Below are 26,877 nucleotides of genomic sequence, written 5' to 3'. Positions count from 1 at the left end.
TAAACAGTGCTCTGCACATAGTAAGCACTTAGCAAATGCCATTATTATTATCATTATTATTAAGTGGGGGCAGCAGGATTAGAACCCACGACCTCTGACTCCCAAGTCCAGGATCTGTCCACCAAGCCACACTGCTTCTCAAGTACCTGAGGTAATGAGGAAGTGTGGTAGTGCCAGCTGGCCCAGGAAATGAGTGTGGAGATGAGAGATTAATTAGGGAAGTTCTCCTGCAGGAGATAAGATTCAGAAAAGCAGCCTGGCTCAGTGGAAAGAGCACGGGCTTTGAAGTCAGAGGTCATGGGTTCAAATCCCTGCTCTGCCAATTGTCAGCTGTGGGACTTTGGGCAAGTCACTTCACTTCTCTGAGCCTCAGTTACCTCATCTGTAAAATGGGGATGAAGACTGTGAGCCCCCCGTGGGACAACCTGACCACCTTGTAACCTCCCCAGCATTTAGAACAGTGTTTTGCACATAGTAAGTGCTCAATAAATGCCATTATTATTATTATTATTAGAATATGGACTATAATTAATTAAATACAGAGACTCAAAACCAGGTCAGTAAAGATACAGCTGCCAAATCAATTCCTGCAAAATCAGAACTGCAGGTTTTCTCCTAGCTATCAATTGTATTTATTTATATCAAGCGCTTAGTACAGTGCTCTACACACAGTAAGCCCTCAGTAAATACGACTGAATGAATCACACTTATAATCGGGCAAGTCACCTCCACTTATCTGGGCCTCAGTTCTCTCATCTGTAAAATGGGGATTAAAAGTGTGAGCCCCACGGAGGACAACCTGATTATGTTGTGCCGAGAATCAGCGAGTGAGACCCAGGTAGAAATTTAGAAGTGGATTTTATTAGCGCGCGGCTGCAAGGGGCCAGGGACCCAGATCAAGCAGCCCCGATCCCATTCTCACTGCGTCTTTTATTCAGTTACAGCAACATGGGAGGGAGCAACATGGGAGGGACCCCTCCCTCCAGGCTCGCATCTCCTCCTGCCTTCAGGACATCTCCATCTGGATGTCCGCCCGCCACCTAAAGCTCAACATGTCGAAGACTGAGCTCCTTGTCTTCCCTCCCAAACCTTGTCCTCTCCCTGACTTTCCCATCTCTGTTGACGGCACTACCATCCTTCCCGTCTCACAAGCCCGCAACCTTGGTGTCATCCTCGACTCCGCTCTCTCATTCACCCCTCACATCCAAGCCGTCACCAAAACCTGCCGGTCTCAGCTCCGCAACATTGCCAAGATCCGCCCTTTCCTCTCCATCCAAACCGCTACCCTGCTAATTCAAGCTCTCATCCTATCCCGTCTGGACTACTGCACTAGCCTTCTCTCTGATCTCCCATCCTCGTGTCTCTCTCCACTTCAATCCATACTTCATGCTGCTGCCCGGATTATCTTTGTCCAGAAACGCTCTGGACATATTACTCCCCTCCTCAAAAACCTCCAATGGCTACCGATCAATCTGCGCATCAAGCAGAAACTCCTCACCCTGGGCTTCAAGGCTCTCCATCACCTCGCCCCCTCCTACCTCACCTCCCTTCTCTCCTTCTACTGCCCAGCCCGCACCCTCCGCTCCTCCACCACTAATCTCCTCACTGTACCTCGCTCTCGCCTGTCCCGCCATCGACCCCCGGCCCACGTCATCCCCCGGGCCTGGAATGCCCTCCCTCTGCCCATCCGCCAAGCTAGCTCTCTTCCTCCCTTCAAGGCCCTGCTGAGAGCTCACCTCCTCCAGGAGGCCTTCCCAGACTGAGCCCCTTCTTTCCTCTCCCCCTCGTCCCCCTCTCCATCCTCCCGTCTTACCTCCTTCCCTTCCCCACAGCACCTGTATATATGTATATATGGTTGTACATATTTATTACTCTATTTATCTATTTATTTATTTATTTTACTTGTACATTTCTATCCTACTTATTTTATTTTGTTGGTATGTTTGGTTCTGTTCTCTGTCTCCCCCTTTTAGACTGTGAGCCTTTAGGAATTTCAGGAATCCAATTAGGACCAACAGGATGCTGTAAATTCTCTGATTTTACTGCCTTGTAAAGGTTGTTGTTATCTGCCATATGGCCTTGTATAGATAGGTGTGTAAATTCTGTTATCTTCTGTTGTCACTGTCTTGTCAGGATGTCATCTGACCTAGGACCTTACATAGATAAGTGTTACTTATTTAATGGCCTTGAAGGCATCCGTTGCAGACAATACAAAAAGGAGTTGTTCTCTCAGCCTGCACAAAATGGAGTCAGTCATGTCAAGTCCGCTAGTGGACAACAGGGATGGCTTTTGTCAGGCAGGTCAGGGTGGGGGAGGCCTTGGTTAGGCAGGTTTTGTGGCGGGAAGTTTTTGCGGGCATTCTTCTTCCGTGAAGAAGGGTGTACAAAGGGATGGGAGGAAGGGATGGGAAAACAAAATGGATAGCAGACAAACCCGATCACAACATTCCCCACTTCTTATGGACAGAGTGTCAAACCCTTGACACGTTTGTGGCGACATCGTCATACCGGCCAATGGGCTCAGTTTGTAGGGATTGATAGTGGAGATCCCTAATGAGGAGCAGCTTAACAGAGTTGATGCGGGACTTAACAAATTCTAGGAGGCGATTCACTAAGCAGGGTCCGACGAGCAGGGCAACTACGAGGAGAAACAAGGGGCCAGCCAGGGCAGACACAAGCATGGTTAACCACGGGGATGTCCAGAAAAGACTCTGGTACCAGGTTTCGGCCCGTTCACGCTCCCTTTGCCTGTCTGCTAAATTTTTCCTCACCCGAGAGAGGCTCTCCTGAACAACTCCAGAGTTATTCGCATAAAAGCAGCAGGCCTCTCCCAGGGCGGCACAGAGGCCACCCTGTCTCAGAAACAATAAGTCCAAACCCCTCCGGTTCAGGAGGACCATCTCCGCTAGGGAGTCAACCTGTCGCTCCAGAGTGGAAATGGAGTGCTCAAGGTGGGTGAGGTCAATATGCACCTGGGTGCTGAGTTCTCTGTAGCTAGCCTCCCCCCGCACCAGTGCGGTAGTGCCCAGGGCGGCAGAACCCGCTAAACCCAACTCCACTAGAATGGGGATGAACAGCGGGGCAGCCCACTTATGACAGAGGGACCAATCCTCCCGCAGGGAAAAGTGGTCCCACCCATCAGCGCCAGGCAACAAGGACACTCTGGGGACGATGGAGACTAGCACACAGAGAGGGCCACCGGGGTGAGCAAGGAAAACTCGGGCTGAAACACATCGAGTGATTCCGTCCAAACACGCCCACCAGGTGCCCGGTGGGGCGGGGAAGTAAGCAGAACCGGAGGAGGACCGGACCATCACATTGAGGGAGCAGACAGGCGAGTATGGGGAGGCATGGAGGTTCGTGTTATCCGAGATTAAGCAAACCCCAGAGCCCTGGACATCCCCAAGAGTCAACCCTGGCTGGTCCCATTCACAGTTGTCAGAATCGGAGGTGGGAGACACAGAGGTATTGATAGCGACTCCAACATAGTATGGAGGCTGGGCACCCATGCATAGCCAACAGCTTAGGCCCAGGTCCGGTCGAGTGGAGTTGATCACCCCCTAAACGGCCTGTAAGAGGCCCATGACTGAAGGATGAGGGGGTTTCTGGCTGGAGGACCCCCCCTCACCTGGCTCTGGAGAGACAATTTCCCCGGCGGGTGTCTGAGGGGGTGGGACAGCGGAGGACGGGGCCCGAGGTAAGGACTGGGCAGTGGAGGACGGGGCCCGAGGTATGGACTGGACAGTGGAGGACGGGGCCCGAGGTAAGGACTGGACAATGGAGGATGGGGCCCGAGGTAAGGACTGGACAATGGAGGACAGGGTCCGAGGACTAGGGAGGGTTTTAGGGGGCAGAGCTGATTTCCCAAGGGGGCCGACTGGCAAGTAGGACGTTACGGGGGATTGCTTAGCAATGGTAAAGATAATCCCAGGGTCCGCCCAGGCCCTATTTCTGCCATCTAATCTCATGCCCCATTCGTGGGGCGTATTCCAGAACCTACTCTCAGGGTTGCGAAGGGTGAGAAACAAGGTTGTGGATCCAGGGGTTGGGTCCTTTTGGATAGTCAGGTGCGGATCCGTCCCCACGCGGCCCTCTTTGGCCCCGCAAGCCGCCCCGCGGAACGAGGATACTACAATGGCGGTCACACAGGCGCATTTCGGGCAGAAATGGGACGACCTATCCAGGCACCTGGCATCCCAGCCATCTGTAAGGAACCCCGGGCACATTCTTACTTCAGAAAACGGATTACTACAAGGGGAAGCGCCTCCGATCGAGGTGGGGAAGAGGGAGCATAAATCCAACTGGAAATACCGGCCATCATTCAAACCTTGGTTATGGGTCCATGTACCTTCTTCTGCATAGAATGTCCAGAGTACCTGATCCCCCTTCTTCATCGTCCAGGTGTTTTGGGGTTTTTTGGGGCATGAGGGTTGAATGACATAGAGGGAGAGGGGGTCATTAGGGAGGCGAGGAGGAGGAAATGCGGGAGAGTCTTAGCTTTAGGGGGTCGGCCTGTGCTTCCGCCTTCCATGTCGGGGCCGCAGCAGGTTTCACTCGACTGTGATGGAGCCAGACAGGAACGGAGTCAACCTTGACTGCTGTTGGCGTGGTCAGGATGACGGTGTAAGGGCCCTTCCACTTAGGCTCCAAGCCAGAGGCGGTGAATTTCTTGACCAGGACCGAGTCCTTGGGTTGGAAGGCGTGTGCGGGTGCAGAGGTGGGAACTGGCAGGGCGTTTCGGACAGATTTCAAGAGTGTTCCCTGTGTTTTCTGGAGACCCTGCCGGAACTTAATCAAGGAAGAATTAGTAGCATCCACCCTGAGTTCCTCCCTGATTAGAGGGAGGATTGGCGGGGGTCTACCAAACAGAATCTCAAAAGGTGCGAGACCCGACTTATTGGGGGTACATCGGCTTCGGAGTAGGGCCAGTGGGAGGAGCATTACCCAATTTTCCTGAGTTTCAAGGACCAGTTTGGTGAGGAATTCCTTAAGAGTTCGGTTGGTCCTTTCTACCTGACCTGAACTCTGTGGTTGATAGGCACAGTGTAATTTCCATTCTATTCCTAAAGCTTTGGCTATGCCTTGGGACACTTTGGCTATGACTGCTGGACCATTTTCAGACCCGAGTCCCAGTGGGAGACCAAATTGCGGGAGAAGTTCATTTAGAATCTTTTTCACCACTACCATGGCTGTTTCGTGTTTAACTGGGAAAGCTTCTACCCACCCTGAAAAAGTGTCAACAAATACCAGGAGGTATCGATAGCCTGCCGCGGGGGGTTTCACCTCTGTAAAGTCTACCTCCCAGTTTTCTCCTGGCTGCAATCCCGGCAATCTGACTCCTGAGGGAGCAGCCTTCCCCTGCTTCGCATTTACCTGTGCACATGTTCCACACCGGGTGGTTATGCTCGCTAAGGGGCTGTCCAAGTGTGGGATAAAGTACCTATCTCTCAACAACAAGCCCATCTTTCATACCCCCAGATGGGTGATCTGGTGTAGCCACGTGATCCATTCTCTCCCTACTTCCTCAGGGACAAAAATTCTTCCCTCTGGAAGGACCCACCATCCTGACCCGTCTCTAGTCCCCCCTTTTTGTTTTGCGAAGGAATCATCCGAGGGGGAGTAGTGAGGGGCCGGTGTATCATTAGGGTCAAAAACAGGGCATAAGGGGGCAACGCTGGGAGGGGACTTTGCCGCCTCTCGGGCAGCCTCACCCGCCGCCTGATTGCCACAGGCCTCGGGTGAGTCCCCGTGCTGGTGCCCGGGGCGATGGATGCTGGCCACCTGGGCCGGCATCCAGACCGCGTCTAGTAAAGACAAAATCTCCTTATTTTTAATGTTTTTTCCCGCCGAGGTTAAGAGCCCTCCCAACAAGTTTACCCCGGCTTCGGGTATGATCAGGAATTTTCCCGAGAAGTTTGACCCTAGGTATTCTAGTTCTAAGGTCTCTGTAACAGGGACCGGGAAGTTCTCGCCCTGCATGCCCGAGATCCTAATGATTTCCCTCTCGATTCTGGCCCCGATCGGCAGTCTGGTTAGAGACGATCGGGTAGCGCCCGTGCCTATCAAAAGGATATAATACTGTTAATCTTGTTTTTCTCTGCCCACCCTCAAATTTGTCAAGGGCTCAGGGTGGGCTTGTTCTATGGGCTCCTGATCCTCCTAGTCTTCACCCTCCACGAAGGAATTACTAAAATTATCTCCTGTCCCTTCTCTTTTTTCTTCACACACACTTACTCTAACCTTCATACACATACAATTTCCTTCAAAGGCAATCTCTCCACCCCTCATTCCCCCCTTATGGGACACCTGCTTTGCAGGGTGTAGATGCCTGAGCAGACAATTTCCTTCAACTGCAATTGCTTCACCTTCCCTTTTCTTTCTTCCCTTTTCCTTCATGTACCTAGAACTCTTTTCTTTTTCCCTCTGAGGACATCCTCTTTTCTTATGCCCCTGCCGGCCGCAGGCGTAATAAATCATGATCGACTTTTCGGCCGCCTGCACGATTTATATCATAATCTTTCTTTGCTTTTCCTGTTGTTTTGGAGTCTGCAACATCACTTTGGTGTGCCGGTTTTTCTCTTTCTTCCCCCTCTATCTTTCTTCTCATCTATTTCCTTCAGCACAAATTTACCCACCGACAGCCGCCAGACTGCGGCATACACAAATTCCCCATCATTCCGGGGTTCCCTCATAATTACATAGATGTTCAATTCTTGGCAAACCCAGTCCTCGGAGGATCCGTACTTTGGCCAGAAGACGTTCCCTCTGAGGTGGGCGCCAGCCCAAGTTAGGCAGTAATATGTAATTATTTAATAATAATTTTTATAATTAATTTCTTCTCTTTTCTCTTATACTTTGAAAGTTCATCGGACTGCCTTCCGGAATTTCCGGGAGGGACTTCCCACCACTCGGTTTTGACTGAGATTTTTCCTTTTCCCACCTTCGTTTCCTCAAGTCAAACAGACACTCCCGTCACTTTCTAATATCTAGAGAACTTTAACCGTGCACTGACCACGGTACTAAGCGCTTATGGAAACACGTACAACGATAAGTAACCTCCCCCATCCATATTTTGGAGGTCCATCCCAATACTCGAATCTGGGTACCTTTAATGGGGCCTATGCCACTCGACTCTCTCTGAGAGTCCAGGGCGGGCTCTCAAACTGCGGGACGTCCCGAAGGGCGCCCGGGTTACAAGGAGGGGGAAGATCATCCTCCTAGGACTCCTGGAGGACTTTTCTGGGGGGGTGTCCCTGGAAGGGGGCCCTTTTTTAGGTTGGGCAAAAAGAACTCGGATGCCCCTTTTCAGGGAGCAATTTTTCAACCAGGGAGGGGGGTGGGTAATGAGGTCCAGCCAAACGTCAATATAGGGGAACTGATCGGGGTGGCCAGGGGTCCCAGTCACAATTCTCCAAACCTTGTTTACAATTTGCTTATCAAAACTACCCTGAGGGGGCCACCCCACCCCCAAGGTGGGCCACTCATTCATGCAAAATAGAATGAGCTTCTGTTTCTTTAGGGTAATCCCATAATCATACCCATCCCGGTATCCTTTTTTAAAGTGACTGAGCATACAGTTCAAAGGCGTTTCTGGCGTGCTGGCTGAACCTCCCATTTATACAACACAGAGACACAAACAAACAACAACCTGGAGGCGAACACATCCTTCCAGTAGACATTGGAGAAGTTGCCCTGAAGATATTCGTCCCCGATCCAGGTGGAAACCTGCCTGGCAGTCTGTGAGCGAGGAGGTTTCAGACAGAGGATCGTAAAACAGAATTTCCTAAAGGCAACGTTTCCACATATAGAACAGTTTCACAGACAACCGCGGAACCAGAACCAGAACCAGAATCGGGCAGTGACCCAACGTCTTGGGGTGCCCGGGGAATCGAGGCGCAAAGCGCTAACTGCCGCGTCCGGCACTCGTTCCCTCCAGAAAACAGAAACCAGGTTACCTCCGGAAGTAGTTGATCGTTGCCGATCCCAGGATCCACCAGGCCGAAATGAGGATCAGTCGGCATCAGGGGACAGTTTAGACCTCTCAGCCTTGAGTTCCGGGGCCCTGGAACGTCTCAGGGGCCGGCCCCCCCTAGAAGTCAGAGCAGAATGGTCTCCTTCCCCCGAGGCCGAGGTCCTTCCAGGTTGGGTCTCCACGGTGACACGGGACACCGTGCATCTCGCTGGGGCCTCCAAATGTTGTGCCGAGAATCAGCGAGTGAGACCCAGGTAGAAATTTAGAAGTGGATTTTATTAGCGCGCGGCTGCAAGGGGCCAGGGACCCAGATCAAGCAGCCCCGATCCCATTCTCACTGCGTCTTTTATTCAGTTACAGCAACATGGGAGGGAGCATTTAGGAATTTCAGGAATCCAATTAGGACCAACAGGATGCTGTAAATTCTCTGATTTTACTGCCTTGTAAAGGTTGTTGTTATCTGCCATATGGCCTTGTATAGATAGGTGTGTAAATTCTGTTATCTTCTGTTGTCACTGTCTTGTCAGGATGTCATCTGACCTAGGACCTTACATAGATAAGTGTTACTTATTTAATGGCCTTGAAGGCATCTGTTACAGACAATACAAAAAGGAGTTGTTCTCTCAGCCTGCACAAAATGGAGTCAGTCATGTCAAGTCCGCTAGTGGACAACAGGGATGGCTTTTGTCAGGCAGGTCAGGGTGGGGGAGGCCTTGGTTAGGCAGGTTTTGTGGCGGGAAGTTTTTGCGGGCATTCTTCTTCCGTGAAGAAGGGTGTACAAAGGGATGGGAGGAAGGGATGGGAAAACAAAATGGATAGCAGACAAACCCGATCACAACAATTACCCTGTATCTACCCCAGCGCTTAGAACACTGCTTGGCACATAGTAAGTGCTTAACAAATGCCATTATTATTATTATCATTATTATTGTTATTTGCTCCCACAGAAGCACCTCATCTGTAAAATGGGGATGAAGACAGTCCCACATGGGATAACCTGATGACCTTGTGTCTACCCCAGTGCTTACAACAGTGCTTGGCACATAGTAAGCACTTAACAAATAGCATCATCATTATTATTATTATTATCAGGGAAGCAGAGAGGCTCAGTGGAAAGAGCCCGGGCTTTGGAGTCAGAGGTCATGGGTTCAAATCCCTGCTCTGCCAATTGTCAGCTGTGTGATTTGGGCAAGTCATTTCACTTCTCTGGGCCTCAGTTCCCTCATCTGCAAAATGGGGTTAAGACTGTGAGCCCCCTGTGGGACAACCTGATCACCTTGTAACCTCCCCAGCGCTTAGAACAGTGCTTTGCACATAGTAAGTGCTTAATAAATGCCATCATTTTTATGATTATGATTATTATTAGCTCTCACAAAAACACCTCATCTGTGAAATGGGGATGAAGACCAGGAGCCCCACAAGGGACAACCTCTTGACCTTGTATCTACCCTAGCACTTAGAACAGTGCTCCCTCCCCTCCCCACAGCACCTGTATATATGTTTGTACAGATTTATTACTCTATTTATTTTACTTGTATGTATTTACTATTCCATTTATTTTATTTTTTTAATATGTTTTGTTTTGTTGTCTGTCTCCCCCTTCTAGACTGTGATCCCACTGTTGGGTAGGGACCGTCTCTTTTTGTTGCCAACTTGTACTTCCCAAGCGCTTAATACAGTGCTCAGCACACAGGAAGCACTCAATAAATACAATTAAATGAATGAATGAATGCTTGGCGCATCAAAAGCGCTTAACAAATACGATTGTTGTTATTACTAATTATGAATTAATTATTAATTCTAGACTGTGAGCCCGTTGTTGGGTAGGGACCTTCTATATACGTTGCCAACTTGTACTTCCCAAGCGCTTAGTACAGTGCTCTGCACACAGGAAGCACTCAATAAATACGATTGAAGGAAGGAAGGGTAGGGACCGTCTCCATATGTTGTCGACTTGTAGATCCCAAGCAGCTTAGTACAGTGCTCTGCACACAGTAAGCGCTCAATAAATACGATTACATGAATGAATGAATGCTTGGCGCATCAAAAGCGCTTAACAAACATGATTGTTGTTATTACTAATTATGAATTAATTATTAATTCTAGACTGTGAGCCCGTTGTTGGGTAGGGACCTTCTATATACGTTGCCAACTTGTACTTCCCAAGCGCTTAGTACACTGCTCTGCACACAGTAAGCGCTCAATAAATACGATTGAATGAATGAATGAATGCTTGGCGCATCAAAAGCACTTAATACCATTGTTATTATTATTAATTATGAGTTAATTATTAATTCTAGACTGTGAGCCCGTTGTTGCGCAGGGACCATCTCTATATGTTGCTGATTTGTACTTCCCAAGCGCCTAGCACAGTGCTCTGCACACAGCAAGCGCTCAATAAATAGGATTGAATGAATGAATGAATGCTTGGCGCATCAAACGCGCTTAACAAATACCATTGTTATTATTATTGATTATGAATTATTAATTCTAGACTGTGAGCCCATTGTTGGGTAGGGACCATCTCTATATGGTGCCGATATGTACTTCCCAAGCGCTTAGTACAGTGCTCTAAACACAGTAGCCACTCAATAAATGTGATTGAATGAATGAATTCTTCCATGGCTCAGTGGAAAGAGCCCGGGCTTGGGAGTCAGAGGTCATGGGTTCAAATCCTGACTCTGCCACTTGGCAGCTGTGTGACTTTGGGCAAGTCACTTCACTTCTCTGGGCCTCAGTCCCCTCATCTGCAAAATGGGGATGAAGACTGTGAGCCCCCTGTGGGACAACCTGATCACGTTATAACCTCCCCAGCGCTTAGAACAGTGCTTTGCTTAACAAATGCCATCATTATTTATTATTATTCGTATTATTACTCTCCATTATACAGATGAGGAGATAAGAAGCAGCATGGCTCAGTGGAAAGAGCTCGGGCTTTGAAATCAGAGGTCATGGGTTCAAATCCCAGGTCCGCCACCTGTCAGCTGTGTGACCTTGGGCAAGTCACTCCATCTCTCCGGGCCTCAGCCACCTCATCTAGAAAATGGGGATGAAGACAATGAGCCCCACGTGGGAACCCTGCATCCTCCCCAGCGCCTAGAACAGTGCCTTGCCATCATGATAATGCCATCATTATTAATTATTATTATTACTCCCCATTTTACAGATGAGGCAACTGAGGCACAGTGAAGGGACTTGCCAAAGATCCCCCAGCACGCATCCGCCTCAGCGCTCAGTACGGCGCCTGGCGCATTGTAAGCACTTATTAAATGTCATAAAACCCTAATGGAAGTTATTGTAATTATGCATAACGTTATTATTAATAATAAAGATGGTTGAATGAATGAATGAGGAAACGGTCGTCAGTCCACCGGGCCCCGCCCCCGCGCTCTGGGCGTGTGACGTCACGCCCCCTGGCGTCACGTGGTGGGGCCGACGGCAGCTCATTGGACGGGCTGGAGGGCGGTGGGCGTGACCCGCTCCACCGCAGCCAATGGGCGTCGGCGGCGGCCCGTCGCCTCAGCGCGGCGGGCTGGTCTCCCGGTTGGAGGAGGAGGAGGAGGAGGAGAAGGAGGTGATGCGGAGGGCGCTGGGCTGCAATCAATTAATCATATTTATTGAGCGCTTACTGTGTGTAGAGCACTGTACTAAGCGCTTGGGAAGTACAAGTTGGCAACATATAGAGACAGTCCCTACCCAGCAGTGGGCTAACAGTCTAGAAGAGCAGGGGCTTGGGGCCCGGGCACGCCTGGGTCCAGGGGCTCGGGGCGAGCGCTGCACGCCTCCGCCAGCCACGGCGGCTCCAACAACTTGCTCAAGCAGTTCGCCTCTTTGAGAAGCAGCGTGGCCTAGTGGACAGAGCATGGGCCTGGGCGTCAGTAGGACCTGAGTTCCAAGCCGGCTCCACCATGTATGAGCTGTTTGACCTTGGGTAAGTCACTTCACTTCTCTGTGCCTCGGTTAAGACGGTAAACCCCATGTGGGACAGGAATTGTGTCCAACCTAGTAAACTTTTATCCACCTGACCCTTAGTCTGGCACACAGTAAGTGCTTAACAAATACCTTAAAAAAAACCTCCCTGAATTTGGCCAGAAATCTCGGTTTAGGGTTAGCAGAGAACTGTGGGGCACAAACCCCGGGGAGGGGGGAAACAGGGTACTTCCCCAGGCCCAGATCCCAGGGAGACAGACCTCGACAGGACAATTCAGCAGGGACTCCAGAGGTTCAGGTCCTCGGATAGTGTCCCCTGCAAGCATCCCCACCCCCCACCCCACTCTTTTTTAATGGTATTTGCTAAGTGGTTACTGAAGAGAAGCAGCGTGGCTCACTGGAAAGAGCCCGGGCTTGGGAGTCAGAGGTCGTGTGTTCCAATCCCAGCTCCACCACTTGTCAGCTGTGTGACTTTGTGCAAATTGCTTAACTTTGCTGGGCCTCAGTGACCTCACCTGTAAAATGGAGAATAAGACTGTGAGCCCCACGTGGGACAACCTGATGACCTTGTATCTACCCTAGGGCTTAGAACATTGCTTGGTGCATAGTAAGCGCTTCACAAATACCAACATTATTATAATTAGTAAGTGTCAAGCACTGTTCTCAGTCCTGGGTTTGGTACAAGTTAATTAGATTAAACACAGTCCCAGCTCTACATGGGGCACACAGTCTGAGTAGGAGGGAGAACAAGCATTTAATCCTCATTTTATAGTTGAGGAAACTCAGGCCCAGAGAAGTGAAGTAACTTGCCTAAGGTCCCTCAGCAAGCAGTTGGCACTGTGTCAAGGAGAGAAGTGAATGAGTTCTTATAACTGATGGTGAGGAGCTTCCATTTATTGTGGAAGGGGAAGGGCAACCACTGGAGGTTCCTGAAGGGTGGGAAGAGCTGAAGTGAATATCTTTTTAGAAAAATGATGTGTAAAGCAGAGTGAAGTATGGTCTGGAGTAGGGAGAGCCAGGATGCAGAAAGGTCAGAGAGAAGACTGATGCAAAAGTTAAGGTGGGCTAAGGATAATCAATCAATCAATCGTATTTATTGAGCGCATACTATGTGCAGAGCACTGTACTAAGCGCTTGGGAAGTACAAATTGGCAACACATAGAGACAGTCCCTACCCAACAGTGGGCTCACAGTCTAAAAGGGGGAGACAGAGAACAGAACCAAACATACCAACAAAATAAAATAAATAGGATAGAAATGTACAAGTAAAATAAATAAATAAATAAATAGAGTAATAAATATGTACAACCATGTATACATATATACAGGTGCTGTGGGGAAGGGAAGGAGGTAAGATGGGGGGATGGAGAGGGGGGCGAGGGGGAGAGGAAGGAAGGGGCTCAGTCTGGGAAGGCCTCCTGGAGGAGGTGAGCTCTCAGCAGGGCCTTGAAGGGAGGAAGAGAGCTAGCTTGGCGGATGGGCAGAGGGAGGGCATTCCAGGCCCGGGGGATGACGTGGGCCGGGGGTCGACGGCGGGACAGGAGAGAACGAGGTACAGTGAGGAGATTAGCGGCAGAGGAGCGGAGGGTGCGGGCTGGGCAGTAGAAGGAGAGAAGGGAGGTGGGGTAGGAGGGGCGAGGTGATGGAGAGCCTTGAAGCCCAGGGTGAGGAGTTTCTGCCTGATGCGCAGATTGATTGGTAGCCACTGGAGATTTTTGAGGAGGGGAGTAATATGCTCAGAGCGTTTCTGGACAAAGATAATCCGGGCAGCAGCATGAAGTATGGATTGAAGTGGAGAGAGACACGAGGATGGGAGATCAGAGAGAAGGCTGGTGCAGTAGTCCAGACGGGATAGGATGAGAGCTTGAATGAGCAGGGTAGCAGTTTGGATGGAGAGGAAAGGGCGGATCTTGGCAGTGTTGCGGAGCTGAGACCGGCAGGTTTTGGTGACGGCTTGGATGTGAGGGGTGAATGAGAGAGCGGAGTCGAGAATGACACCAAGGTTGCAGGCTAGTGAGACGGGAAGGATGGTAGTGCCGTCAACAGAGATGGGAAAGTCAGGGAGAGGACAAGGTTTGGGAGGGAAGACGAGGAGCTCAGTCTTCGACATGTTGAGCTTTAGGTGGCGGGATAAGATAGGTTAGCAGCAGTTTGGATGGAGAGGATTCTCGAGGTGTTCAGAAGGTCGATTGAATATGTGGGTTGAATGAAAAAGATGAATTTGGGATAATACCAGAGTTACGGACTTGTAAGACAAAGAGAATGGTGCGACAGGAAGGCAAGACTGGAAAGCCATCAGAAATTTAATGACCATGTCACCTCTAGAGGAGACTGCAGTGAGACCAGGAGATACCTTCTCAGATCTCTGGCTCCAGAGGAAAGCCAGAACAGCCTGCCCCAGGTGGAGGTAGAGTGCTGAGGACAGTGTGCTTGGGGTCAGCTCGACCCAGCTGCAAGGAGCAAATCAAGAGCAAAGACAAGGGGTCAAGGTTCAAGGGCCAAAGCGTAGGCAATTGTATCAGGCAAAGCCTGGGTGTACAAGTGGGTGTGGGGTGGGAGAAGGGGGGAAGGGGCAGCTATTTTTCAGGAAGTAGGCTGTCAGAAGAGGGCTCTGGTGGTCATGGGAGCTGCCTGACTAGATTGTAAAATCCTCGAGGGTACCAGTGATGTCTACTCATCCAACTCTATCGAATTCTCCCTAGTGCTTAGCTCAGTCTTCTGCACACGGTAGGCTGAGAGCCCCTTTAAGGCAAGGATCACTGGATTAAATAGCCTAATGCAAACAGCATAGGCCTGGAGGTCAGAGGACACGGGTTCTAATCTTGGCTCTGCCACTTGCCTGCACTTTGACCCTGTGCAAGTCACTTAATTTCTCTGTTTCCTCAACTGTAAAATGTAATCCAACCTGATTAGCTTCTATGCCAGAGTTTAGAACAGTGCTTGACTCTCAGTAAGTGCTTAACAAATACTATTATTATTATCATTCCCATATTCATTTATTCATTCAGTAGTATTTATTGAGCACTTACTGAGTGCAGAACAGTGTACTAAGCACTTGGGATGTACAAGTCAGCAACATATAGAGACAGTCCCTACACAACAATGGTATCAACGCTATACTTTCCAAGCACTTAGTACAGTGCTCTGCACACAGTAAGTACTCAATAAATATGACTGAATGAATGAATGAAACATTTTGATCTTCACCCACCCCACGAAACCCATGTACTCATTCATTTTTAAATCATTTCAATGTCTCTCCCTCTAGTCTGTAAGCTGTTTGTGGGCAGGGAGCATATCTACCAACTCTATCACATTGTACTCTCTTGACTGCTTAGTATGGTGTTCTGCACACAGTAAGGGCTCAACAAATACCATTAATTGATTGATTGGACATAAGGTCTAGAGGTGGCTGGTGGATTTATATGCATTTGGATGCTGGGAATTAACTGAGGAAGGCATGTGGGAGCAGGTAGGTTTTCAGGAGGACCTTGAATATAGAGAGGACTGTGGTCTGGATTTGGGCTGGAAGAATTTCTGAAGCAGCAGAATAGATTAGAAGAATATTAGAAGCAGCATGGCCTAGTGGAGGGAGCACGGGCCTAGGAATCAGAGGACCTGGGTTCTAATCCCAGCTTTGCACATTTCTGCTGGGTGACCTTAGGTGAGTCATTTAATTTCTTTGTGCCTTGGTTTCCTAATCTGTAAAATGGAATTTAAGACAGTGAGCCCTATATGGGACAGGGATTGTGTCCAACCCAATTATCTTGAATCCACCCATAACTTACTACACCGCTTGACACATAGTAAATGCTTAACAAATATCATACAAAGTAGAGTAAGTGAGGGGGTGGAGGTGGGAGAGTCGAAAGTGAGGTACAGCTAGACGTTTGGCTAGCAGAAATGAAGACAGTGTGTTGGGGAGTGTTGGTGACAGCCACCCTCCAGCCAGAACATATCAGAGTCCCGGTAATAGAACTCCCGCCCAAAACAACCACGGCTCTGCTGCCCCAGCATCCTAACATAGTTACCCAAAGAGCAAAGCAACACATCAGTAAACAGCCATTTATCAGAGACAGCTCTAAACCATGAATATTGTGCACTGGGCGGTGGCCAGTGAGCCCTCAACCTGGGGAGGGCAGGGAGATCAGCGACCCAGCACTGTCACCCAATTCCCCCTTCTACCCTCAGCAATGTCCCCCACCCCTCCCCTGTTTCATCCGTGAAGGTGGGGCTCCTTGCACCCAACATCATTTCCTGGAGGGTCCAGGGCATTTCTGTGATATCCTGTCGTGGGTCTGAATGATTTGCATTGTTCCTGGCCAAAGGGTGACATATAGTTGTCTGTCAAATCCTACAGACAATTACTCTCCCCTACTTCAAAGCCCAGCTCCTCTGAGAGGACTTCCCTGACTAAGCCCTCTTTTCCTCTTTTCCCACTCCCTTCTGGGTCTTCCTGACTTGCTCCCTTTATTCATCCCCGTCCCAGCCCTACAGCACTTAGGTACAAATCTGCAATTTATTTCTTTCTATTAATGTCTGTCTCCCCTTCGAGACTGTAAACTCACTGTGGCCAGGAAAGTTGTCTGTTTATTGTTATATTGTACTTTCCCAAGAGCTTAGTAATAATAATAGTAAGTGATCATTTTGGTGCTTGTTAAAGAGCTTACAATGGACTGTTCAAAGCGCTGGGATAGACACAAGGTAGTCAGGTTGGACACTGTCCCTATCCCACCCAGGGCTCACACTCTTAATCCCCAGTTTACAGATGAGGTAACTGAGGCCCAGAGAAGTGAAGTGACTGCCCAAGGTCACACAGCAGACGTGATTGAGCCAGGATTAGTACTCCCAGGCCTGTGCTCTAGTCATCGAGCCACACTGCTTCCCTAAGTGTACAGTGCTTCTTCAGAGTACAGTGCTCTACATGCAGTAAGCACTCAGTAAATATGAATGAATGTTTGAATGAATGAATAATAACAATAATAATGATGGCATTTATTAAGCACTTACTCTGTGCAAAGTACTGTTCTATGCGCTGGGGAGGTTGCAAGGTGATCAAGTTGTCCCACGGGGGGCTTACAGTCTTAATCTCCATTTTACAGATGAGAGAACTGAGGCATAGAGAAGTGAAGTGACTTGCCCAAAGTCACACAGCTGACAATTGGCGGAGCCGGAATTTGAACCCCTGACCTCTGACTCCAAAGCCTGTGCTCTTTCCACTGAGTCACACTTCTTCTTATATATGAATGAATATAGAGGGGGTGGGTCTGAGGTCACTTCCCCACCCCCTCTATAGTCATTCATTCATTCATCTTGACCTGCCCCCTTCCAGGTAAATTGTACACTGTTCTTCCCAAAGTTTGCCATTCGTTCAGCTGTCATGTGCTCAGGGACTCTTCTTAGTTCGGCAACCAGGATGGTGTCAGGGCTTTCCCTGTCCTTCAGTTTCTTCACTGTCACTACTGTCACTAATCTCCACTGTTTAAAGGTGACTCCTCACTGACTCCTTTGTGACTGAGATCCAGTTCGATTTCTTGGAGACAGTTTAGATGGCCCTGCCTTTTTTGGCTCACAGTCTATTTTTCCAAGAAGCTAATCTCCTCTTCTTCCCTCGCTGCTGACAGGAGCTCTCCTACCCTATCCTTCCTGTTCATCTTTTGTTTTGCTTCAGAGTGTGAGGTTACCCATTGTGTCCATGGATGGCCTCTGGAAATTCAGGAAACATTGAAAGAAAGAGACTAGGGAGACAGAACAGGACTTCAGTTCTCTCATCTACAGAACGGGAATTCAATACCTGTTCTCCCTCCTACTTAGACTATGAGTGCCATGTAGGATCTAACGCTCATTCATTCAGTCGTGTTTATTGAGCGCTTACTGTTTGTTTGTTCATCGTATTTCTTGAGTGCTTACTGGGGGCAGTGCACTGGACTAAGCACTTGGAAAGTACAGTTCAGCAATAAGGAGAGACAATCCCTGCCCACAACAGGCTTACAGTCTAGCAGGGGTGAGACAGATATCAGAACAAGGAAACAGGTATTAATATAAATGAATAGAATTATATTTTTTGTACCTAGATACACAAGTGCTGGGAGGTAGGGGGTGGGGATTTAGCGCAAAGGGAGCGAGCCAAGGGAGCAGCACTCAGTGCAGTGCTTGACACATAATAAGCACTTAACAAATATCACAATTATTATCTACCCCAAAGTTCAGTACAGTGCTTGGTACATAGTAAGTATTTAACAAATACATTTAAAAAAAATCTCCTTGACAAAGAGAAGGTAGTGGTGGGGCTGGGTCAGGTAATTTTCCATATGACCACCAGGTGTCAGAAAAGGCACATCTTTCCAGGCCATGGCAGAAGCTACTGTGTGATCTCGTTTCCTTCCAGGGTGTTCCCAGTGTACTTTGACCCCGTTTTCTCTCCCCATAAGCTTCTCGCCCCTCTCACGGGGTTCCTTTCAACTGTCATTTGTTCACGGCAACTAAATCGGCCAACTTTCCGTTAACGTCTACGCCTTCTTAGAGAAACATCTTGGCCTTGTGGAAAGAGCACTGGCCTGGGAGTCTGAGGACCTTGGGTCCTAACCCCAGCTCCGCAACTTGTCTACTGTGGGACCTTGGGTGAGTCATCAAACTTCTCTATGCCTCTGTAACCTCGTCTGTAAAATGAGGGTTAAGACTGTGAGCCCAGCATGGACAGGGACTGTGTCCAACCCAATGTGCTTGTATCCACCCCAACACTTAGTATAGTACCTGGCACATAGTAAGCGCTTAACAAATGCAATTGTTATCCTTATCATTAATAATAATATTAGATTCAAATTAATCAAATTGGACATAGTCCCTGTTCCAAAGGGGAAAGAAGTGTGGCTCAATAGATAGAGAACGGCCCTGAGAGTCAGAAGGACCTGAGTCCTAATTCCACCTCTGTCACTTGTATGCTGGTGACCATGGGCAAGCCACGTAACTTCTCTGTGCCTCAGTTACCTCATCTGTAAAATTGGGATTAAAAATGTGAGCTCTATGTAAGACGGGGACCGTGTCCAACCTGATTAACTGGTATCCACCCCAGCGTGTAGAAATTACTTTTCTCCCTCCCTCTCCTTCTCTTCCTCAGCCACTTTACTTATGGTTTCTTCAGGTGAAGTGATCATTTATGAAAAATCTCAAATTCCCATCTGTGCATTTCATTGTGATGCCACAGGCATCTTCTCTAGTGAAGCGGGTCTGGTACAAGATAATCAGGTTGGATACAGTCCATGTCCCATGTCCTGTCTTAATCCCCATTTTACAAACAAGGGAACTGTGGCATAGAGAAGTCAAGTGGTTTGCTCAAGTTCACACAGCAGACAAGTGGCAGAGCTGGGATTGGAACCCATGCCCTTCTTTCTGGCTCCCGGGCCCATACTCTTTCATTTAGGCCACGCTGTTTCACTGTTGTTGTTAATGTTGATAATGTGGGTGAACTTTCTGAGTTACCATATGAATCTTTTGAGGCAGGTCCAGGTCTAATAACCAAATCGAAGTTTGGATGGCTGAATAGATGTGAACACTTTCATTGTAGTAGAAAATTTGATGTCCTGTTGTTGCCACACTCAAACTTTCAAATGCTAGTTTCCTACTACTCTTATCCATGCTTTGTTGAACACAAGGTAAGAGAATTAATTGCTAAGATTTAAAATTTTAAAGTTGTTGAGCGCATCCTTGGTACACCATGGTACACAACCTTGGCTTCCTGCAGAATGACTGTCTATGTTCTTTCATTCGGTAATATGTAATCGATTGCCTTCTGTGAGCTTGTGTACAAGGTCTTTGGAAGGGTACAATAAAAATGAATGGCACTTGCTCTGCCCTTGGGGGATCTTACAATCTAATTACAGAGAAGAACAGACCCAAATTGTATACACTGTCCTAGCAAGAGGAAGCTCATAAACACAATTTTAAGCAGTATAGTTTAGTGAAAAGAGCCCGTGCCTGGAAGTCAGAGGACCTGGGTTCTCATTCCAGCTCTACCACTTGCTTTCTCTGTGACCTTGAGCAAATCACTTTCCTTCTCTGTACCTGTTTTCTCACCTGTAAATGAGTATTTGATACTTGTTTTTCCTCTCATTCTGCTGTTTCCAGCATAATGCAGTGCTGGCCACAGAGTAAGCACTTCACAAATATCACAATTATTGTAAATAATAAATGAATGACCTAGATCAATTAATATATATGTAAGGGTTATGGATGGCTGTTGAGTTGACCAGGAGTGGTGGAAATTAGCTGGTGAATGTGTTTTAGGGAAATTGGGTTTTCAGGAAGGCTTTGCCAATGGGAACAGTTGCCAGCTGGGGCATTTGGAGGGGGTGGTCATTCCCAGAAATGTGAGAGTTGATATTGAGTATAGCCCAGGGAGTAAAGAGTGTGAGTGGGGTCAGCTGTGTAGGAATGAAAGAGCTGGTAGGAGCCTTGAAGCCAATGGTGAAGAGCTTGTAGTTGTTATGGAGGGAGACGAGGTTTTTGAGGATCAGCGAGGCACATGACAAATGATCTGCACTGATCCTGATAACTGGTTGATGCCTAATTACCTGCACTTCATCATCATTAAAATCATTATAGTAAAAATTTAGTGAAAGACTATAGTTTGCAAAACACTGAATTAGATACTTGTTATTCCCTTCTTGTGTATGAGTGCTTGAACACACATACCTATATTCAGCAGCTTCTAGATGACCTCTATATTCCCTTCTTGTGTATGGGTTTTTATGTGTTCTCCCTCTCTCTCTCTCTCTCTCTCTCTCTCTCACACACACACACACACACACACACACACACACACACACACACCCCGCCCCTCCCATATTCACAGCTTCTGTTTGACCTTTACAAAAACATTTGCTGATCCTCATATCATGTTTAATAGGAAGCATAATCTCCCCCACCCCCAACCCAGCTTCTCCATCCGTCCCCACTGCTTCCAGCACTATGGCAAAGAATAGATTTGAAAGCTCTGGTTCTCCCCCACAACCTACTTCACTCCTGCAGTGATGAATATAGGGTCAAACCAGTATCTTTCAACTCGAACCTACAAACCATATGGTGATAGAATAAACTAAGGGTAGTTCTTGCTGTTGATCCAGTAGATGGGGCAGAGGTCGGTGAATCAGAACTAGTCCTGGTTCTTCCCGGAGCTGTGTACTGTGGGTGAAGGTTACAGGGCACTTTGTGCAGTGTACTGCACCCCCTCCTGCCTAGTTGATTGTTGCATTCCTTGCCCCAGTAAGGACTTAACAGGCAAGTGAGAGCACTCAAGAGCAAGTGAGCAGCACTCAACAGCCATTAATACTGTCATTATTCCTGTCTGCAGGTTCTCATCTTGGAGTCTCAGGGCTGAGGCCCAAGCTATTCTTCGTTTTATTTTTCTTAATGCTATTCATTAAGTGCTTATTATGTGCCAGGCACTGTACCAAGTGCTGGGGTAGGTACAAGCAATCAGTACAGAGCTGGGCACATAGTAAGTGCTCAAGAAATACCACTGATTGACAGTCATAGTCTTTATCCTCTGTGGGGCTGACAGCCTTAATCCTCATTTTACAGATGAGGTAACTGAAGCACAGAAAAGCGAAGTTACTTGCCTAAGGCCCTACAGCAGGTAAGTAGCAGAGCTGGGAGTAGAACCCAGATTCTCTGACTCTCAGGTTTATGCCCTTTCCACTAGGTAACACTGATTCTCGATGAAAGATTCGATTACCACCATTCATTCATTCAATTGTATTTATTGAGCACTTACTGTGTGCAGAGCACTGTACTAAGCGCTTGGGAAGTACAAGTTGGCAGCATATAGAGACGGTCTCCACCCACCAATGGGCTCACAGTTGTTGAACTGGTTAGCAGTTAGCACTGTGGTCTTTTGATGGTGTCAAATGCTTATGTAAGATTTCTGGAAAATACTGTGTGTCTTGGTATTTCTCATGTACTTCTGTATGTGGTGTACTGCTAAAATCATGCCTGCTGGTTTGCATTTTGATCCAAGCCTGCATGGCAATTGAGGGAAGGGCTAGTTAATGATATTCTTCATTAACCTATGCAGAGCTATGCTAGAATTTTGCCAGCAAAAGAGAGCAGGGATAGAATATAAGAGAAAAAGCTGAAAGGAATTAAAGTATTGGCAGAACTTGAAAGGTAGGTCTCTCATGAATTTAAAATATAAAACTTCCCCTTTGGCATTTTATCTGATTGATTGTGGTATGTGATGAAAAGGATTCTGTGAATGTGTGTTAAGAATCTTTGAATCCCTGGCTAAAGGCTTTGGGAGATCCACATTAGAAGTTACTCTTTTACAGTCTTCTAATAATAATAATGGCATTTATTAAGCACTCACTATATGTGAAGCACTGTTCTAAGCTCTGGGGAGATCCCACGGGGGGCTCACAATCTTATTCCCATTTTACAGATGAGGTAACTGAGGCCCAGAGAATTGAAGTGACTTGGCCAAAGTCACACAGCTGCCAAGTTGCAGTGCCGGGATTTGAACCCATGACCTCTGACTCCAAAGGCCGGGCTCTTTTCACTGAGCCTTGCTGCTTCTCTAATGTACACTCACTTGTCACAACACCCTAGTGAAAGGGCTCACTGTTCGCGTGAGTTCCTTTCCAGTTTAAACTAGCTCTGGGAGCATGGTGGGGCCAAGATACTGCCTTTTTTTCATCTCGGATCCGTTACTATGCACAATCCTGGTATTCTTCAAATGAATACCACCAACGGGCTCACAGTTACAGAGGAAGAGTTACAATTCCCATGCAATAGCAATAAAACATGATGAAATTCATTTTCTCTTAACGATCCAGAGAACTTTAAAAATATTATCTAAATGATCAGTCATATTTATTGAGCACTTACTGTGCGCAGAGCACTATACTAAGCACTTAGAGTACAGTATAATAGAGGTAGTAGTTACAGCCTAGAGAGGGAGGCAGACATCAATAGAAAGAAATTATGCATATTGTACAGAAGTGTCGTGGGACTGAGGGAGGGGTGAATAAAGGAAGCAAATCAGAGAAACTCAGAAGGGAGTAGAAAATGAGGGTTTAGTCGGGAAAGGCCTCTTAGAGAAGATGTGCCTTCAATAAAGCTTGGACAGTGGAGAGAGTAACTGTCTATGGGATATGCAGAAGGAGGGTGTTCCAGGCCAGAATTAGAGTGAGGGGTGAGGGGTCAGCGACAGGATAGACAAATTCAAGATACAGTGAGTAGTTTGACATTAGAGGAGTGAAGTGCATGGGCTGGGTTGTCGTAAGACAAAGTGAGGTAAAGTAGGAGTGGGCAAGGTGATTGAATGCTTTAAAGCCTATGGTAAGGAGTTTCTGTTTGATGCAGAAGTGGATTGGCAACCACTGAAAGTTCTCGAGGAGTGGGGAAATGTGGACTGAACGTTTTTCTAGAAAAATAATCCAGAGAGCAGGATGAAGTATGGCCTGGAATGGGGAGAGAGAGGAGGCAGGGAGGTCAGCAAGGAGGCTGATGCAGTAATTATGTTGCCAACTTGTACTTCCCAAGCGCTTAGTACAGTGCCCTGCACACAGTAAGCGCTCACTAAATACGATTGAATGAATGAATGAATCAAGGCAGGTTAGGATAAGTGCTTGGCTAAATATGGCAGCAGTTTGGATAGAGAGGTAAGGAGGATTTTAGTGATGTTGAATGGACTGGATCTAGTATTAGATAGAATATGTGGGTTGAATGAGAGAGACGAGTCAAGGATAATGCCGAGGATACAGGCTTGAGAGACAGGAAGGATGGTGGTACTGAGAAAGTGACGGGGAGGACAGGGTTTGGGTAGGCAGATAAGGAGGTCTGTTTTGGGCATGTTAAGTTTGAGGTGTTAGTGGGACATACAAGTAGAGATATCTTGAAGGCAGGAGGAAGTGCAAGACTGCAAAGAGGGAGAGAGATCAGGGCTGGAGATGTAGACTTAGGAATCATCTGCATAGAGCTGGCAGTTGAATCCATGGGAGCAAATGAGGTCTCCAAGGGAGTGGTTGTAGATGGAGAATGGAAGGGGACCCGGAATTGACCCTTGAGGAACTCCCCCAGTTAGAGGATGGGAAGCAGAGGAGGAGCCCATGAAAGAGACTGAGAATGAATGAATGGCCAGAGAGATAGGAAGAGAACTAGGAGAGGACAGAGCCGGTGAAACCGAGGTTATATAATGTTTCACCAGGGTTATATAACGTTTCCAGGAGAAGGGGGTGGTCTTCAGTCTCGAACCCAGCTTAGAGGTCGAGGAGGATGAGGATGGAGTTGAGGCCATTGGGTTTGACAAGGTCGACATGCATCAGTAGCATCAATAGAAATAAATAGAATTATAGATATATGCACATCATTAATAATATAAATAGAATAATAAATATAAGCATATACGCAAGTGTTGTGGGGTGGATGAGGGGTAGACCAGAGGAAGGGAGTCGGGGTGATGGGGAGGGGAGGAGGAGCACAGGAAAAGGGGGGCTCAGTCTGGGAAGGCCTCCTGGAGGAGGCGAGCTTTCAGTATGGCTTTCGGTGGAAAGAGCATGAGCTTTGGAGTCAGAGGTCATGGGTTCAAATCCCAGCTCCACCAATTGTCAGCTGTGTGACATTGGGCAAGTCACTTAACTTCTCTGTGCCTCAGTTGCCTCATCTGTAAAATGGGGATTAAGAGTGTGAGCCTCCCGTGGGACAACCTGTTGGCCTTGAAACCTCTCCAGTGCTTAGAACAGTGCTTTGTACATAGTAAGCACTTAATAAATGCCATTATGATTATTATTATTATTACTATATGCAGAGCACTGTACTATATGCCTGGGAGAGTGTATTGTAGCAAGAGTTGGTAGACATGTTCCCTGCCCACAAGTAGCTTACAGTCGAGAGGGGGAGACAGATATTAATATAAAATAAATAAATTATGGATATGTACTGAAGTGCTGTGAGACAGGGTGGTGTGAACAAAGGGCTCAAAGCCAAATGCAAGGGAGATGCAGAGGGAGTGGGAGAAAAAATGAAGGCTTAATCAGGGAAGGCTTCTTGCAGTCCTGCAGGGTGTTCCATAAACCAATCAATCAATCGTATTTATTGAGCACTTACTGTGTGCAGAGCACTGTACTAAGCGCTTGGGAAGTACAAGTTGGCAACATATAGAGACAGTCCCTGCCCAACAATGGGCTCACAGTCTAAAAGGGGGAGACAGAGAACAAAACCAAACATACTAACAAAATGAAATAGAATAGATATGTACAAGTAAAATAAATAAATAAATAAATTAGAGTAATAAATATGTACAAACATATATACATATATCCAGGTGCTGTGGGGAAGGGAAGGAGGTAAGATGGGGGGATGGAGAGGGGGACGAGGGGGAGAGGAAGGAAGGGGCTCAGTCTGGGAAGGTCTCCGAAGCAACTTTAAGAAGCTTTAAGGACTTTGAGAAGCAGCGTGGCTCAGTGGAAAGAGCATGGGCTTTGGAGTTAGAGAGGTCATGTGTTCAAATCCCGGCTCTTCCAACTGTCTGCTGTGTGACTTCGGGCGAGTCACTTCACTTCTCTGGGCCTCAGTTACCTCATCTGTAAAATGGGGATTAAGACTGTGAGCCCCCCCGTGGGACAACCTGATCACTTTGTAACCTCCCCAGCGCTTAGAACAGTGCTTTGCACATAGTAAGCGCTTAATAAATGTCATTATTTTTATTATTATTATTATTAAGATAAGCTTTCAGTATCATTAGGAACAGTGATTGTTTACTTTAGTTCTTTCTTTTTCCTGACCACTCCCAAACTGCAGGAGTGCATACAGAAGGCATTGTTTTGCTGAGACTATATGCATGTTCATGAGATCTAAGATTTAGGATCATCTTTATTCTTGGTTTGTTTCTATTCTCAAAGAGTTAGCGAAGAGAGAGCCATGTTCAACAAAATGGGACATTTATGATTAACCATTACAAGTGGCATTTTCTTTTTAGATCCCTTGTTTTTTTACATTGCTATTGCAGTGGGGGAATGGTCATTCAAACTAGCTAAGAAAATGACGCTAATCTCTAATAATCGGCACTTTGTCATCCAAACGCACTCTTCTTCTCTTATTTACTGTCGCAACTTGGCAAGGATGCTAAGTAGTATTTTTTTTATAGCCCTTCTCTTCTTCTTTCCAGCTGTTTGCCTATAACATTTCTTTTAAAGTCATCTGAGACTGGCACCAGAGTGAAAGTTTTAGATGTTTCATGGAGAGGGATTTTTGTCAAAACTACGGAATCCATCAGAATTTTCAGAAACTTTTTTAAAAAAAACAACAACATTCTATGCATATGTTATTTATACTCATATCCCTAACACATGACATACACATTTCTCAATAATAATAATAATAATAATAATAATGGTGGTATTTGTTAAGCGCTTACTTTGTGCAAAGCACTGTTGTAAGCACTGGGGTAGATAATCAGTGTGTCCCATGTGAGGCTCACAGTCATATTCCCCATTTTACAGATGAAGTAACTGAGGCACAGCGAAGTTAAGTGACTTGCCCAAAGTCCCACAGCTGATAAGTGGTAGAGGTGGAATTAGAACCCACGACCTCTGACTCTCAAGCCCGTGCTCTTTCCAATAAGCCACGCTGCTTCACAGTAAGTATGGATATGCAATAAGTATGCATATCCAGCTTTTTAAAATTCAGCCCTTTGGTTTGGAAGATGCCACTTGTGACAAGATTACATTGGTGGGTGACGATGGTTAGTAAAACAAATCTGTAATTGATATTTTTTTCTAAATCTCAGGAAGGCAATTCTTGTTCTTTACTGCTGTCAATCTGATGAGTTCCACAGCTTCCTGTTCAGGTCACCTATTATAATATCTTATTGATAGTATATATGACTGTTTATTATTTAGACACTCCTTACCATTGGTTTTAAAGCATTAAATCAGCTCTCCCCCTCCTACCTTACCTTGCTGATTTCCTGCTACAGCCCA

General features: G+C 47.2%; 1 long non-coding RNA gene across 1 annotated transcript in view; it reads left to right on the top strand.

The window, feature by feature from the left end:
* Positions 1-11,868: 11,868 nt before the first annotated feature.
* The window catches only part of LOC119923236, a 96,797-nt gene continuing 81,788 nt past the window's right edge, over positions 11,869-26,877 (top strand). The window contains exon 1 of the long non-coding RNA XR_005448797.1: positions 11,869-11,903. This is a non-coding gene — a long non-coding RNA (uncharacterized LOC119923236). The remainder of the gene's footprint in view (positions 11,904-26,877) is intronic.

Source organism: Tachyglossus aculeatus, unplaced genomic scaffold, assembly GCF_015852505.1.
Source record: "Tachyglossus aculeatus isolate mTacAcu1 unplaced genomic scaffold, mTacAcu1.pri scaffold_161_arrow_ctg1, whole genome shotgun sequence".
In the NCBI taxonomy this organism is placed as follows: Eukaryota; Metazoa; Chordata; class Mammalia; order Monotremata; family Tachyglossidae; genus Tachyglossus; species Tachyglossus aculeatus.
This window is presented reverse-complemented; position numbering and strand designations above follow the sequence as displayed.